Here is a 13,887-nt window from a genome sequence, read left to right as displayed (position 1 = left end):
TGAGATTGATAGATTTTTGTTAGGTAAGGGTAGTAAGGGATATGGAACGTGGGTAAATGGAGTTGAAATACAGATCAGCCATGATCTAGTTGAATGGCGAAACAGGCTTGATGGGCTGAATGGCCTACTACTGTTCCTATATTCCTATGACCGTGGCACTGAGCATCAGTGTAATTAGATGGCAACTGATTCCTCGGCCCGCTCTCAGTCACCGATCTCACCGGAGCAACACAGGCCACAGCCTTCAGCATCCAGGAGGAGGTGCGCAAGGGAGGGGAGCTAAAGGAGATCAGCACAAAGAAAACAACAGGAAATAGTGAGCGAGGCAACGCCAAATAAACATTACCATTTGATGCAAAGTGCTTTCTATGGGTTTGCATTTAGCATGTCTTCTAATTGGCTATTGTTTTAATTAGACTAATTATACAATCAAATTAGTTTTTTTCTTACAGGGAAAGAGAAGAAAGCACACACATGCAATAGTCCTTTTCTATTAGAAATTTAAAACAGCCGAGAACTCTTTATTGATACGGATTCTGCAAATGTGATAATGCCGTACATGAATACATTGCTCCTAATTACATCAGTTATGTGTAATGATATTGGCTGCAAGGATTCTCATCCACTGGCATATCAACAAAACCTGATGGCACAACGGCTTTACACTTCAGCACACATGATTAGATACACGATTTGTTATAAATAAGATTATTATAATTAACGTGTCATGCACAACTCTTGAATATTCACTTATTGGTGTACCGTGTCCTGTGACGTACTCGGTTCAGCCCCACAGTGCCCCACAATAGATGTGACAATTCTACACTTTAGGACTACTTTATGAAAGTCTTATTTGTGATGCAATTCATCTGAGAGATATTTTCAAATGATCGCAGTGCAAGTTAATGAATAAAATTATAAATGCAAGTGCTTTCTTCTTTCTTTCTCTCTGTCTATCTTTATTTCTGTCCTTCTCTCTTCCTTTCTTTCTTTCTCTCTTTCTTTCAATCTTTCTGTCTGTCTGTCTTTCTTTCTGTCTATCTTTCATTCTCCCTTTCTTTCTCTTTCTTTCAATCTTTCTGTCTGTTTGTCTATCTTTCTTTCTTTCTCTTTCTTTCTTTCAATCCTTCTGTCTGTTTGTCTATCTTTCTTTCTTTCTCTTTCTTTCTTTCAATCCTTCTGTCTGTCTGTCTATCTTTCTTTCTGTCTATCTTTCTTTCTGTCTATCTTTCTTTCACTCTTTCTGTCTGTCTGTCTATCTTTCTTTCACTCTTTCTGTCTGTCTGTCTATCTTTCTTTAAATCTTTCTGTCTATCTCTCATCCTTTCTTTCTCTCTTTCTTCCTTTTTTCATTCTTTCTCTCAGTGAGAGAGAGACATTTTTTAGACCTGGGTGTAACAGATATTTTTGCCTACAGTTTATCGATCAGCCCCGATGGGTACTGTCTTTCTTGGCTTAAAAATATTTTAAGAAAGATACCATTCTCTAAATGGCTTCTACAACTGCATAGTCAGAAAATTGCATCTATTCTTTTGGCTCTGCATGAAATATATAAGGAAAAAGCTGTTTATTTGTATTATTTAATCAATCATCAAGCACAGCCACATGCTGAAAAGAATCAACATATATCACTGGGCTGTTAATCGATTGTAATTTCATCCAGACAGTTCTAACACAGATCGCACTTGTCAAATATCACAGGTGGCCATCAGCATGTTTTTATGTTTGTGATATGGAGTTCGTTGCCCATTGTTTGAGTAAAATGCCTCTGTCTCACAGACTGACCTCACAGAGCCAAGACTGTACTTTAGACATTTGTTTTGGATATAGGAATCCAGTGCTTTTAATATACCAATTTTTATGGTCTTGACCTATCCATGATGGACATGGAAAGCTGCAGCTGCACAGGTATAGGGAGCAATTTTAACCTAACCCACCCATTGGGAATCTAACAGGATGCCGGCCCGATTTTAGTCAATGGAGACTAACATTGGGTGGGGTGTTCAACCAGCGTTCCACCTGATCCCGTGGCATTCCCGCCCGGTGGTTAGGTTAAAATTACCTCCTGATGTTTTGGGAATTCTGGAAAAAACTGCATCAAGTAGGGACAGCAACTTCCCTTTGAGAAATATTTGTCTTTTTTTTCAGAAAGACCTGCATAGAAAGCCAATCAAAGGAACCAAAGTGACGGGTGGTTCTGTTTAAATTTTTCATGAACAGGTTCAAAGCTGCTGTATTATTGGAAATGATTCCATCAACTTGCTGTTGCTGCTTACTTCTGTAAATACATAGAAACATAGAAAATAGGAGCAGGAGTAGGCCATTCAGCCCTTCGAGCCTTCTCCACTATTCAATATGATCATGGCTAATCCTCTATCTCAAAACCATATTCCCGCTCTCTCCCATTACCCCTTGATGCCTTTTGTGTCCAGAAATCTATCTATCTCCTTCTTAAATATATTCATTGACTTGGCCTCCACTGCCTCTTGTGGTAGAGAATTCCACAGGTTCCCCACCCTCTGAGTGAAGAGATTTCTCCTCATCTCAGTCCTAAATGTCCTACCCCGTATCCTGAGACTGTGTCCCCTCGTTCCGGACCCCCCAGCCAGGGGAAACATCCTCCCTGCATCCAGTCTTCTAGGCCCAACCATCTTCAGCTGCTTCATCAATGACCTTCCCTCCATCATAAGGTCAGAAATGGAGATGTTCGCTGATGATTGCACAGTGTTCAGCTCCATTCGCAACCACTCAAATAATGAAGCAGTCCAAGCCCGCATGCAGCAAGACCTGGACAACATCCAGGCTTGGGCTCATAAGTGGCAAGTAATATTCATGCCAGACAAGTGCCAGGCAATGACCATCTCCAACAAGAGAGAGTCTAACCACCTCCCCTTGACATTCAACAGCATTACCATCGCCGATTCCACCATTATCAACATCCTGGGGGTCACCATTGATCAGAAACTTAACTGGACCAGCCATATAAATACTGTGGCTACAAGAGCAGGTCAGAGGCTGGGTATTCTGCGGCGAGTGACTCACCTCCTGACTCCCCAAAGCCTTTTCACCATCCACAACGCACAAGTCAGGAGTGTGATGGAATACTCTCCACTTGCCTGGATGAGTGCAGCTCCAACAACACTCAAGAAGCTTGACACCATCCAGGACAAAACAGCCCGCTTGATTGGCACCGCATCCACCACCCTAAACATTCACTCCCTTCACCACCGGCGCACAGTGGCTGCAGTGTGTACCATCCACACGATGCACTGCAGCAACTCGCCAAGGCTTCTTCGACAGCACCTCCCAAACGTGTGACCTCTACCACCTAGAAGGACAAGGGCAACAGGCACATGGGAACAACACCACCTGCACGTTCCCCTCCAAGTCACACACCATCCCGACTTGGAAATATATCGCCGTTCCTTCATCGTTGCTGGGTCAAAATCCTGGAACTCCCTTCTGAACAGTACTGTGGGAGAAACTTCACCACACGGACTGCAGCGGTTCAAGAGGGTGGCTCACCGCCACCTTCTCAAGGGCAATTAGGGATGGGCAATAAATGCCAACGATGCCCACATCCCATGAATGAATAAAAAAAAGCCCTGTCAGAATTTTATATGTTTCAGTGAGATAATCATTGAGATAATGGTAACCTTTGAATAAACCTGTCTGGTAGTTTAGTCTGTTAGGAAAGTGTTTCTCCGCACCAGTCAGGAAAAGGTCCAGAATTGTGTCCAAAATTGTGTCCAAAATTTTCACATCGTTCACCTGACGAAGGAGGTAGCCTCCGAAAGCTTGTGAATTTAAAATAAAATTGCTGGACTATAACTTGGTGTTGTAAAATTGTTTACAATTAGGAAAGTGTTTGGCATGATTGAAATTAATTATCTTCTGAGGTGACATGGGCACTATATTTCCTAAGAGCAGTTTCTGCTCTGTCGCCGTCATTTCGCTGGAATCCCCATTTGAGCGTAAACGGGGTGTCCGGCAAAGATACGGCAGCGGAGTGGGAAACGCCCCGAACAAATTCCAGGCCATGGTTTTATCCAGCCAGATAGGTGCAACAAAGCTCAAGAGGCTCGACACCATCCAGAACAAAGCAGTCCGCTTGATCGACAGCCTATCCACCACCTTAAAGGTCCAGTCCCTCCACCACCGGCGCACCGTGGCTGCAGTGTGTATTATCTACAGGATGCACTGCAGCAAGCTGCCAAGGCTTCTTCGATAGCACCTCCCAAACCCGCGACCTCTATCATCTAGAGGGACAAGGACAGCAGGGGCGTGGGAACATGCATTCTTCAAATGAGAGCTGGACCTTTTCCTGACTGGTGCGGAGATCATCTCATACAAAAAGTAGGTAATGCACAGAATTATCAGGACCAGAATGATCTCCTTGATAAGTTTTTGATCACCTAGCAGGGGCCAGAGAGGAATTTCCCAGAATTTTTTCCCCCAAATTGGCCTGGGTTTTTATCAGTTTTTTCACCTCTCCCAGGAGATCACATAGTGTGGGGTGGGGTGGGGACTGTATCTATTGAGACACAAGGTATCATAATTGTGTGGAACAGGCTGGATGGACCAGAGGGTCTTTTCCTGTCTGTCATTGTTCGAATGTTTGTATGTTGGTAACACCACTACCTCCAAGTTCCGCTCCAAGTCACGCACTATCCCGACTTGGACATATATCGCTGTTCCTTCATTGTCGCTGGGACAAAATCCTGGAACTCCCAACCTAACAGCACTGTGGGAGCACCTTCACCACACGGACAGCAGCGGTTCAAGTAGAAGGCCCACTGCCAACTTTTTAGGGCAACTAGGAATGGGTAATAAATGCCGGCCTGGCCAGTCACGTCCACAACCGAGAATTATGGACATATCTCCCCTAATGAAGATTTGCCATTGGATAATTATTGATTATCTCTATATAATCTATTCTATATTTATATCTATATTACATATGCCTGCGTACTCTCCATGTACACCCACCCTATATACATAGTCTTTTCTATATGCATAAATTTCTGCTACACATGCATGTCTCTGTATACATCAGTCGTAATTACACCTTGCATATAAACCCACTACACTTCTAATTTATAAACCTCCACCTCTATTACTGTTCATCTAAACAGCAAAGAGTTCATGACAAATTGTATGGATTTAGAAGCATAGGTCATGCCTCACAAATCTATTGAAATTCTTCAAGGAGGTGACTAAAATGGTTGAAGATACAATCTACTTGGGTTTTCAGGAAACATTTGATAAGGTTCCACACATGAGGTTTATAAAGAGGATTAAGGCTTATGAAGTTAATGCATATCAGCTAATTGGATTGAAAAGTGGCTTAGCAATAGAAACCAGACATGGAAAAATCTGGTTTGAAAGTAGTGAGTTATAGAGCCCCACAGAGATCTGTTCTACCCCTTCAGGCTCACACTAAGCGATAAGGAGGAAAATATTTTTCTGATAACAGCAAGCTATAGGACTGTGTGATGAGTATAGTGGCAATTGGTAACATTCAATGGGATATGGTCCAGTGCAGTGAATGGGCAGATTGCTCCTCTCATGGCTATGACAGGGAGTAGCTGAGTCATACATTACAGGAAAGTTCAGGTTCTCAGTGTATTGAGATACCTGATCTTAGCCAAGGCAACTGTAGGGGAGCTAACCACAAAGTTCCAGTAGTTTATTGACTATGGTCTTGGACTAGTAACCCTGAAATCATGAGTTCAAATCCCACCATGGCAAGTTGTGAAATCTAAATCAATAAAAATCTACGCCCTTGAAATTACTCCAATGGGAGCAGATCTGGGATAGGGAGGAACTTCTATCTGTCCTCAGGATGCACTCCTGACCCTTAGAGATATTTGCATATAGTTGGTGGGTGCCCATATGACTATGGGGGGGATCGCCTCATGATGGGAGGGGTGAGGGATTTGCAGCGACACTTTGCCAGAGTATAAAGGGGCACACGGGGCTGAGCACCACTGAAAAAAATAATCATTTAGTTCAACAGTTCCGGGTATCCTGCTTTCCACAGTGCAGACAATCACCCTGCGGAAGTCCATTTTAAAACTTAACGGGATGAAATTCAACTTTAGCGGGGGTCCCAAAAGGCCGCCCACTATGCACCTGATTTTCCGTTCTATTGCGCCCCCACCGAAGTTGAATTTTACTTCTTAAGTCTTCCCCCAAGCCCTTAGCTAAGTTGGATGCCAAGGATGCACAGGCATCCCATGCGTGCAACGTTGCTAAGGACGCAAAAGAGGGAAATACATCCTAAGACATATTTCCCTCTTATGCAAAAAGAGACGGGGCACTGCTCCGAATCCCGCCTCGCCTGCCCAGATAACAGCGCTGCTGTGCCCCCAAAGCCCGGGAATTCTGACCGGCTCGTAATTTGTCCAAGCACCAGGAGAAAAATGACCTTGGAAGCTGCCAATTGTGGTGAAAATCCCCATTGATTCACTCACGTCCTTCAGGGAAGGGAACCGATCACTTCTACCATGGCACATCGCTCCAGTCTTGCACTACATGGTTGACCTTTGACCTAGTAAGCCATTCGGTTGTACAAACACTCGCTGGAAGGCCCACTATCATCTTCTCAGGGGCGGCTAATAAATGCTGCCTTGCCAGTGATGTCCAAATCTCGAGAACAAATATAAACAAAAATGAAAAAAAGCCACCGAATGAAGGGATGCTAATTAACAAGATGAAAAAGCAAAAGGTTATGGGGGTGATTACTAATCATCGACTGGAAATATCCAGTTAACTTGAAAATGTTGGCAAGGCTAATTTTTCCATTGGTTGGCACTTAATTGTGGCAGATAATCTTAACTTAATACAAATCACTGGTGAAGCATCTTTTGCAATTTTTTGTGCATTTCTGAGCTCCCTCTGCAGAGCAGGATATTTATGCATTGGGAAGGGTTCCGATGACACAGATGCTCTGGGACTTTGTGCTCTAATTTATGGAAAAAGGTTCAAGGAACTGATTTTGTTATCAATTAAAAAAAAATACAGGATCTGCATGAAATGGATGCAAGGAGGATGTTCAACTTGGATTGTTAGGGCATAACGGAAGGAGATAAATATGAAATTACCAAGCCCAGAGCAAGCCTGAAGCTTGGAAAGACATTTGTTTTTCAACAGTCATGGGAATGTTGGATCTATTCCCAAAACCTGCTGTGCTCCTTCCACAGACTGTGTATATTCTGCTTTTATCATGGATACTGCCTAACCTATTGCATCTCCTGGGTGTAGGTCCTGTAAAAGTTTCACCCTGCCTCTCCATCATGGGTAATCAAACAAAACTCTGTAATATCCATCAAACTATGCTCCACACCCTTGATTGCTTGCTTCCACAGCATGATGTTGATGTGATCCCAGCAACTCAGGGACTATCATGTTCCAAATACTCTTTGATTTTCTCTGAGTGCAATTAAGGGTAAAGTTTCTCATTGGTGTAGAACCTTGCCTACTGGGAGGGCACACTGGGAAATAACACGCACGCTGCCCCTGAGTTTTCACCCATTGAAATAAATGGATGAAAAGCCATGGGCTCAGTGCTCGCGATTTCTTTATATGCACGCCCAGTTTGGCTCTCTGGGATTTATAATCAGAAATAATCTTTGATGCAGTTCCAACCAGATTTTTACCCAGCCTTTTTTTTAAAAGCAGTTGACCAACTATCAAGATCACAAAATAATTACCGAGGAGGAAAACCATTCAGCCCATCGTGATACATTAATTCAGAGAGACCTTAACATTCCTCCTTTGTAGCATCTGATTGTTTCCGACGTGATTCCAAGGTTTTTGTCTCCACTTCTCTATCTGGAAGTTTATTCCACAGTGGATGATTCTTTGTGTGAAGAAGAATTTCCTTATATCTGTCCTAAACATACCCTTCTCTAATTTGAACCTGTGACCTCTGGTTCCACTCCCACTGTGGAATATTACTTTTAAAAGTAATATTCTGCGTTAACTTTTTCTACACACTGATCAATCTTATATATGTCTGTATGATCACCTCCATACACTGAACAATCTTATATATCTATATGATCACCTCCATACACTGAACAATCTTATATATATCAATAAGATCACCTTTATACAATGAACAAACTTATATATATCTATAAGATCACCTCTATATACTGAACAATCTTATATATCTATATGATCACCTCCATACACTGAACAATCTTATATATACATATATATCACCACTATACACTAAACAATCTGATATATCTTATATAAGATACTAAGGGGAACAGATAGGGCAGATAGAGAGAAACTATTTCCGCTGGTTGGGGATTCTAGGAGTAAGGGGCACAGTCTAAAAATTAGAGCCAGACCTTTCAGGAGTGAAATTAGAAAACATTTCTACACACAAAGGGTGATAGAAGTTTGGAACTCTCTTCTGCAAACGGCAATTGATACTAGCTCAATTGCTATATTTAAATCTGAGATAGATAGCTTTTTGGCAACCAAAGGTATTAAGGGATATGGGCCAAAGGCAGGTATATGGGGTTAGATCACAGATCAGCCATGATCTTATCAAATGGCGGAGCAGGCACGAGGGGCTGAATGGCCTACTCCTGTTCCTATGTTCCTATATGTCTACAAGATCCCCTCTCAGACACATTGGTGGTGAAATTGTTTAATGCCTGCTTTCGGGCCTGAAATGGGTACGATGCCGTCCCGAAATTGGGCCTTGGGTCTCATTAATATTATTTAGGATGAGCCTGTCGTACCTCCATGGGCAGCTCATTCATTTTAAACGGACAATTACCTCGCCAACAGCGACCTGAAGGTAATTCCCAGGAGAGGGGTACGGAGCGGCATCAGGTGAGGTGGGTGGGCGGGGGCGATTGGGTCGAATGTCTTTCAAGCGTCCTTGGGCGCAGAACGTTGATCCCCGGAATTAGTCCACGTTGCTCCCAAAATGGGAGGAATGAAGTCCAATTTCTACCCCCTCCTTTCCTAGCTGAGAAACCCAAGTTTCCTAAGCCTTTTTCAATGTTATCCTTAGCTCTTTCAGCAACATTCATGGAGTAAATTTTCCTTCTATCCTGAGTGTCCATGTCCATCACACCTCCTGCATGTTTGATTCTCTTACAAAAAATTATGACTGGGATTCTCCTCTGCCATCCCACCGGAAATGAGGTGAGATTCTGGTGGAGAATGAAAGAAAATGCAGGTGGTAAGGCCCACTGCTGGGATCTAGGGTTGCCAACTCTGGTTGGACGTATTCCTGGAGGTTTCATCACATGACCTCCCGCCTCCTCACTCACCCGCCATTGGTCGCTGGACACATCTATCCTCGCGACGTATAGCCTTCCCACGTCATTGGAAACGAACAGACTCTTCGTCACCTGAATGGATGAATCTTGACTCATCCAAACAACCTTTTTCCCTGCCTCCAATATTTTTAAATGAAAGAGGAACACTTTATTTTCATATCGCTATGACTTTTCTCCTGGGTCACTCGCAGCAGTGTCTTTGAGAGTTTATTCTTTAGCTCCTGAAGATTCCATGGCAATTCTGGAGGGTTGGCAAACCTACCGGGATCACAGCTGGCATCTCCTTCCCTGCCCACCGAATGTAAATGATGGTAGGGGGGCATGAGATCCCCATAGGATTTCCCTCCCATTTGCATTGGGCTACACTGACCTGATCTAACTCTTGAAGGGTCCAAACAGAATTCTTTCCATTTTGAGTAATTTAACATCATTACGTGCCCCTGAAACAGTTGTCAGTGAGCCTTCGGATTTCAATGACTGACGATTCAATTCAAAAAGGAGGTGTCAGTCATACATGTAACTGAGCCGATCACACAGTACCGTTTATTTTTGAATTACATGGCAACCAACAGAAAGTTTCAACGTGTGGTCGAGGTAAGGGACGTGGGTTTTAGCTACAATGGGCTTTCAAATTCCTTCGCCTGGAATTTTCACTGGGGTTCTCCCGATCCCCCCACTGTCACTTCATCCTGGGATCAGCGGAAACCAAGTAGAAATAGTGCAAATCGCCTTTACACCAAATTCCGGGGATTCCAACAAACTTCCACCAAAATTACGGTAGGAGATTGGAGAAATCCCCATGGGAATTCCACCTCCTTTTGCATTGGATTTGGACAGACACCTGGTGAAAAACAGATAATAATGCTTCTTTTTTGTCACAGTTATGCAAAAAATTGTTTTTTTTTGTAGCCTGTGTCTGGTCAGCTGGCTGAAAGTTTTAAAAAAATGGGGGATGAAAATGTTTTCAAAAAGTTATTGGATCATTTAAATTGGTTTGCCTTCTCCTTTCTTTCATGAGAGATTCTCCTGACCAATCATTCAGGATTGATTGTTTTCATTAGTCCTTAGTAGTTTTCCATTGGCTGATTTTAATTACTTTCTCCAGTTTCATTCATAAATCCTGATTTGCTGTTAGTTTGTGGATATGAAATTTGAGCCATTCAAAAAGTGTGATACCCAAAGTGTGACACAGGAAGTGTGACATGACAGACAGGAAATACATGCTATATATTGTACTGTTTTTAATATATTACTAGTGTATCTCCCATGGCATTGCTTATAGTAAGTTGGATGCTACTCAGTTGTACAATAGAGGTGAAAGCCATCAGCCATGGCTCAACGGTAGCACTCTTGTCTTTGTGTCGGAAGGTTCTGGGTTTAAGCCCCATTCCAGAGACTTGAGCACAAGATATGGACTGACACTCCGATGTAGTTCTGAGGGAGTGCTGCACTGTCAGAGCTGCCATCCTTTGGATGAGGCATTAAGTCGAGGCCCCATCTACCACCTCGGGTGAATGTAAAAAACTCCAAGGCACTATTCAAAGAAGCGAAGGGGAATTCTCCCCAGTGTCCTGGGCCAATATTTATCCCTCAACCAACATCACTTATACAGTTGATCTGGTCGTTATCACACTGCTGTTTGTGGGACCTTGCTGTGCGCAAATTGGCTGCCGCGTTTCCTACATTACAACAGTAGCTACACTTCGAAAGTACTTCATTGGCTGTAAAGCACTTTGGGACATCCTGAGGTCATGACAGGTGCTATATAAATGCAAGTTCTTTCTTTCTTTCTTAATGCACAATGTATTATTATCAGGGCCATTGATTTATTTGCTGACTTCCAGCAAGTCAAAGGTTAGATCCTGGGAGATCTGGAATCACCAATATGCCTTGGCTTATGCTCCCTCTGCAGCATCCCCAGACACCAGCCAAGTATTGATACAAGAGGGACATATACCTTCACCAGATTTATAACCAAACACAGTATAGGCATGCTGAGGCAACAAATCTCATGCCTCAGCAGGTAAGGATGTCCTTCAGTATGGCCAAGTTTCAAGAACAATTGTGGTCTGCTGCATCCTTCACAACCTGGTAATTGAAAGAAGCAGGTGGAGGAAGCAAAGGAACAGAAACAACTTTGGTTGCAAGAGCCATTCAGCAGATCCTGATAGAGGACATTTTCAACCTTCCATTACCAGTGCACCCTGCATTCCTCCCATGCCATGAACTAAAGCACAATCCTCAATCTTTGCCCTTGGTCATCTCAACCACTTGTCTTCACTGAACATGTCCTTTGCACAGGCGTTCAAATGAAATTGGCTGCACAATCTGCAACTCCAGTCCCAACATATTCTATTGACCTATGACGTGTCTCTGATTCTAGTGCCACTACCGCAGTGCTTCTCCTTCCTAACACTCCAGACACTAGAGCGCCCCCGAAGCGAGAGGCCCGAGGATCAATGGAAATTGAACCTCGGGCCTCATCAGAATACTCGGAGCGAGCTGCCCCGTGCAGGTCACTCCTCCACAGGCAGCTCAGCCGAGCGAAGAGATCGATGCCTTAAATTAAACTAATTGTTCTTTGCCGACTAATTTGTGGATGGAGTTCTACAACAGGCGTTAGGCCCCTAATTTGCCTATTTTAGAAGCCTAGCACCTGTTTTAAGCATCTGCCCGGGACGCATTAAAAAATGGACCCACGAGTTTAACAGTGGGAACAATGCTGATTGAATTGGTTCAAATTGCACTCATTTTCTTAGGCACACAGGCACTAGAACGCACGTTAAAGTTTTTTTCATATCAAAACATATTTAGTTTACTAAGGAACTGATTAGTGTATGCCAATGAAATTATTTAATTGTTCAGTATAATTTTTTTAAATCGTTTTCAGTGATTCAAAATCAGGTTACTCACAGGTGGAGTACTGGACGCCTTTGTTAAAAATGTTTATTTTTGATGATAAACCCATTTTCTGTTGTATTAATAAAACTGCACCAGGTTATCACTTAAATACATCAAGAAATGTTTTTTAATGGAAAGAAAAGAAATGATTATTTTCCTTTTTGCTCACCATTCACCGCCAGGAAGTATCCAGCAGCTCTTTTGCACTGCCCAATTGCACTGGTTATAGAATAGAATCATAGAATCATAGAAGTTTACAACATGGAAACAGGCCCTTCGGCCCAACATGTCCATGTCGCCCAGTTTATACCACTAAGCTAGTCCCAATTTCCTGCACTTGGCCCATATCCCTCTATACCCATCTTACCCATGTAACTGTCCAAATGCTTTTTAAAAGACAAAATTGTACCTGCCTCTACTACTGCCTCTGGCAGCTCGTTCCAGACACTCACCACCCTTTGAGTGAAACAATTGCCCCTCTGGACCCTTTTGTATCTCTCCCCTTTCACCTTAAATCTATGTCCCCTCGTTATAGACTCCACTACCTTTGGGAAAAGATTTTGACTATCTACCTTATCTATGCCCCTCATTATTTTATAGACTTGTATAAGATCACCCCTCAACCTCCTACTCTCCAGGGAAAAAAGTCCCAGTCTGTCTAACCTCTCCCTATAAGTCAAACCATCAAGTCCCGGTAGCATCCTAGTAAATCTTTTCTGCACTCTTTCTAGTTTAATAATATCCTTTCTATAATAGGGTGACCAGAACTGTACACAGTATTCCAAGTGTGGCCTAACTAATGTCTTGTACAACTTCAACAAGACATCCCAACTCCTGTATTCAATGTTTTGACCAATGAAACCAAGCAAGCTGAATGCCTTCTTCACCACCCTATCCACCTGTGACTCCACTTTCAAGGAGCTATGAACCTGTACTCCTAGATCTCTTTAGGTTCATTGAAGATTTTACATTTTTGATTATGCAAATGAATATTATCGGAAACTTGAACTGTAACCCAACCAGTGCAATTTCGGGCACATTTTGGGCTCAATTTCCCGATTACACCCAAAGTGGAAACTCTACCCCTTTGTATCTAGTTTCAATATTTAGATAGTTTTATATTTGTGTGAATATCAGTTTGCACGGCGTTAGGAAGATTGTTTATCTTGGTGAATGTTTAACAATAGGTGTTTCATCAGATGAAAGTTGGACCATAGTGCAAGAGTCATTGTTTTTCAAGAGAATGTGGCCAAGTTGGAGTTTGTCAGGTGAGTGTGACGTTGGATGTGTGACAGACAGTTGAGGAAGTTTTGGCCAATTTGAGTTGAGCAACACAAGCTGGGGAGGACAGATGAGGAAAGCACGGGGGTGTGGAGAGATCGGTGGTGGTGAGCAGGATGGAAGGTGTTGGCAGTGAGTGGGCAGTAAAGTGGGGGTTGGGGGTGAGTTGAGGGACAAAGAACAAGCAAGTTGAGGGTTGCTGGGCACTTCATGGCAGTGAATGGTGAGCAAAAAGGAAGCTAATGGGATGAGCTGGAAGGAGGAAAGAAGGCTGAGGGAAAAGGTACAAAGTGAAGAATGGATCTATGTAGTGTAATTCTACAGTGTGATTTAAGAGGGAGCAATTCAACTTTTGAAGCATATCGTAAAGAATATTCCTTGCATTATGTCT

The sequence above is a fragment of the Heptranchias perlo genome, chromosome 36, assembly GCF_035084215.1.
Source record: "Heptranchias perlo isolate sHepPer1 chromosome 36, sHepPer1.hap1, whole genome shotgun sequence".
NCBI classification, from domain to species: domain Eukaryota; kingdom Metazoa; phylum Chordata; class Chondrichthyes; order Hexanchiformes; family Hexanchidae; genus Heptranchias; species Heptranchias perlo.
The sequence above is the reverse complement of the archived record's forward strand: the minus strand, read 5'-3'. Positions refer to the sequence as shown.